This window comes from Vicia villosa, linkage group LG5 (genome assembly GCF_029867415.1).
Source record: "Vicia villosa cultivar HV-30 ecotype Madison, WI linkage group LG5, Vvil1.0, whole genome shotgun sequence".
NCBI classification, from domain to species: Eukaryota; Viridiplantae; Streptophyta; class Magnoliopsida; order Fabales; family Fabaceae; genus Vicia; species Vicia villosa.
This window is the reverse complement of record NC_081184.1, coordinates 135,394,432-135,399,220: the sequence shown is the minus strand read 5'-3', so window position 1 is coordinate 135,399,220 and position 4,789 is coordinate 135,394,432.

Sequence of the window (4,789 nt, the reverse complement as noted above, 5' to 3'; positions counted from 1 at the left end):
ATTTGGAAATTAATTTTAAAACATGTAAAAGCATTCTTTTAAGTTAATTAAGAAAAAAAAAATTTCAAAACATGAAATTAGACTTATAAACTATACCATGCAAAAATAGGTGTTTGTGAAAGTTATGAAAGAAGTAGAAGTATTTATTAGACGTAAATTTGAAAAATGACCGTTATATTACCGCCGGGGAATTTTTTTTTCTTAAGTGTTAAAAACATCATCTAGCCGTTACCAGTGTTAAGATAACATGTATGGTGAATGAAAACAAAAGATAAAACACATTAGTAATTTTAATGATATCAAATAATTATAAATTATTTCGTGAAGCAATCCATTAGATATCAAAGGTAGTATCTGTATATGGGGTTTTAGACCTCTACAAAATATAAAATTTAGTATTTGCATATTGAGTCTGAGATTTCCCTTAAATATAAAAGTTAGTATCTGTAAATGGAGTTTTAGACCTACACTTAATATAAAAGTTAGTAACTGCATATGTGATTTTAAACCTCCACTAAATATAAAAGTTAGTAAGCTGTATATGAGGTTTTACATCTCCACACAAAATTTATAATAAAAATAGTTAGACTTATTATAGAGCACTTGACAAGTTGCCAATTTTCTATAACAAGAAGTAAAGTAATAATAACGATAATAGTCACTCTGGTTGCCAGTTTTTTATAACCAGGGCAAATAAAATAGTAATAAGATTAAAGAGGTAAGTATAGAATATATATACCTAGTGTAGTAAAAACTTCTAATAGGAACGATCGTTTTGATAACATGTTGAGAAAAGCTGGATATTTGAATCTAACTTAATTAATATTTGTGAACTAATATGATAATATTAGTTACTAATCAAGTTATAATATCAAACTAAGAGAAAATGAAGAAGAAAGTAGAATGGTAACACTTATGTCTTTCAAAGTAAAATTGGTGTGTATTTACATGAATCAAGGAGGGGGGAGTATTTATACTAATAGAAGTATTACTATTATACTACGTAGATTAGGGGTGCTCGCGGTGCGGTTTGGGCGGTTTTGACGAATAAAATCATCCGAACCGCAAGAGAAAAAATAGTGCGGTTTGGTTTGGTTCGGTTGGATTTTAAAAAAAATCCAAACCAAACCAAACCAAGCTAATGCGGTTCGGTTCGGTTGGTTCGGTTTTTTACAAATATTTTATTGAGCCATACATACACATATAGATGATAACATAATTTTGTATTTATACATTCATACACTATCAATTAACAACAAAACTCTTCATATTTTGACAACAATTTTCCATTTAATATGTAAAAATTAAATTAGACAAAAGTGGAATATCAAACATAAAATAATAGCATAAAACAATATAAAAATTATTATAACGAAACAAAAAAATAGAAGAGACGAAAGATTAGTGAAAGTGAAAAAGAAAAAAAGTGTTGAGAGATTAGAGAAGAAGATATGCGATAAAAACGAAACTGAAATACGAAACATTTACATAAAAATGAGAAGGTGAAAAAGAAAATAAGAGAGTAGAGATTATAGAAAAAGAGGGGAGATGTATGTGGCAAAGAAGATGCGATAATGTTATTAGAGATTTTAGAAGATCGGGACTGAAATTATATGTGTAAGGATGAAAAAATTGTTCGTAATCATAATGCTAATGTATAATAAGTTTAAGTTTGGGTTGGATGTGAGTTAGTAAAATTTAGGTTGTAACATAGTGCGGTTTGATTCGGTTTGGTTCGGTTTTCAAAATACAAACCGCAAACCGAACCGAACCGTGCGGTTTTGTAAAAATTGACCCAAACTAATCCGAACCAAATGCGGTTTTTTGCGGTTTCGGTTTGGTTTGATTTGATTTGCGGTTTTCTATTGGGTTGGTTTGGTTTTGACCACCCCTAACGTAGATAATTGATATTACTATTCTATATTTGACAAATTATACATCACCAGTAATTGGTCTTTACTTTTTTTAAGTTTGACAATTTAGATAGATATTTCTAAATAATAATATAATATTTTCTTAATTATTATAACAGTTGCAAATTTGTATGAGTACTAATGAATGATGGAAGTCACATTCCGGCTTCCGTTTATTTAATTAAGTTCAAAAGCTTTAACTTTTAGTCTACGCGCAAATCAAACTCTTAACGTCGCCTTATATAAACAACGCGTTAACAAATAATGCTACTTGTCGATTGTTCTCTCTGGGACTTTACATCTTTTATACTAAAATCGATAAAGCCATGCACTTGTGATAGTACCAAAATGCCAAGTTTAAACATACAACAATAATTGGGATTCATCCTTCTCGTTACCAACTATTCATTTAAACATAAATTAAGGAACATCATGCTTTAAATAACGCATCCAAAGCCACTTACGAACATTTAGTCCAATTCCTAAATATATGGTTTGCACCTGCTTACTCATCACTTAGCACAATCTAATCATATGGTGCCGTAAGAATCTTAGTATATCCTCGCTCGATCCTAAACTTGTTGCTCACTTGATCACCACTTTCCTAATCATATATTACCTTAATCATAAGTTGGGTTCTATGATGATTATATCTAAGGTTAGTCCATTAATGACGAGGCTCAAGCCCTTAAGCACTTCACTAAAGTCCATGATCATTACCTAACTCAAAATGGGGTTTAGAACATGAAAAATATGGATAGGGAAAATAGAATATTATAATCGATTCCATCAGGTCTGGATCTGATTCGAATAGCATTTCAACAAAACATAACTGTCTGGGACTTACTTGATCCGATTTAACAAGGTTTAGATCCATTTCAATATTCTGAAATGTTCTGGAATTGACTCGTGCAGGTGTGGATCCGATTCCAATAGTCCAAAACTAAAAAAAACATAATTTTAGTCATAGATCCCATCAATTAACCATACCACGTTCATCTCTAATCTAAAGCATAAATTGAACACAATCAAATCATCATAATACATGTTCATCAAAGAAAGACATGATATCAATAATCACATACATGATCAAGAGAAAACATATCAAATTCAATTCAAAATTCAACAGGCATTCCATTCAATTCACACTCAAAACTACTAACATGCATGATTCATCAAGAGTTTATGGGAGCTACTGCTAGAGGTGATTCTAACTAGAAATTTCTAGGTTATAATCATAACTTAAGGGAGGGAAAACCATTTTGGCAATGATAACAATGGTGCTGATGGATTTGATCCTTCCCAATGCCTATCTCCATCTCAATGAGTATCTTTTTAGCTCATCAATGGCTCTTCAAAATTCTTCAAAGAGATAGGATTCAACAATGAGGTGATTATGATGATCACCTTCCTTCTCAAGGATTCCTAAAGAAGAAAGGATGGATTTAGACGAAGTTATTCAGATAGACTTGAGAATATGGGTGCAATCGAATCGGTTTGGACCGATTTTTGTTCAAAAAAATATTTGAACCAATGATATCTCCATCGATTTGGTTTGGTTTTTAGTTTGATTTGAGTTGGTTCGGTTAATCGGTTTATAAATTTTTTTCCGAACATTATATTCATTAGTGTATTCCCCATTATCATGTTTTCGGTGTATTAAAAAAATATTTCATGTAATACATTTCGGTGTTCAAAAAAATATTTTATGCTATTATTTTTTAAAATAATACATTTCATGTAATTTATTTCATGCTCTTATTTTTCAAATAAATTACAAGTTGTTCTTAATCCATGCGAAACAATTACATGATTTCTATTGCATTATGAAATAAGTTAACTATCAAATATAAAAGTTGAAACTTTGCATCAGAAGGTTGGGAAAAATTTTGAAAGCTTAACAAATAAAAACAAATTTTCAATACACATAAATTAATATGTTTCACACCTCAAACACACAACAAAACTATTTTGTAACAAGACCAGAAGGAATTTTGTTGAAGAAGATACATAAAATGTTTAAAATATATGAAAACTAAGGGAGAGAACTTGAACTCAGAGAAAACAATTATAAAATATCAAAACAACGAGAGAGAGCAACAATGGTGGAGGGCGGCGACAACAACAGTTCAGTGAAAACCAGTTTTTGTGACTTATGGTTTCTGCTTTCTATATTTTGGAGTTTGGTTTTTTATGCGTGTTTTGCTAAAAGGAAGAAAATATAAATAAAGATGGAGAATGATTGGACTGATATAAAATTTGAACTTAATGATGTGTGAAATAGAATATTTAGAGCATAGAGGAGTTACAACAACACTCTTTTTTCTACACTCTCCCAAACACTCACTTATTTATTGGTTGAAACACGTGTGGGTCTCTCACTTCGAAAATAGGTCCCACATAAAGTGGTAGGACCCATACATATTTCAACTAATAAGAGAGTTAGTGTTTGAGAGACTGTTGAAAAGAGAGTGTAGTTAGCATTTTCTCTTAGAACATAATTATAGTCATTGATTAGGTTCATCGGTTTCTAAAAACTAATATCGAAAAATCGAATTAAGTCTCATCGGTTTTTATTGGGTAGGTTCAATTTCAGAACCGGACTAGAAATAATTGATTTTTTCCAGTTTTATTTGATTTAGATTGTAAGTTTAATTTACGTTTTCTGATTCACTTGCACCCCAAATTGTAAAATGTGAGAAGAGAGAACACTTATCACGCAATAGCCATTGAAGGGAGAAAGATTTTCCTTCTCATCCTTTCCGTTTCTTTCCACTTTTTTATTCAATTTGGAATGAGAAGAAAATTTCGCAATGTCCCTTCTAAGTGGTCAACTTGTACAATTCCCTTGCCTAATCAATTGACTATTATGCAAC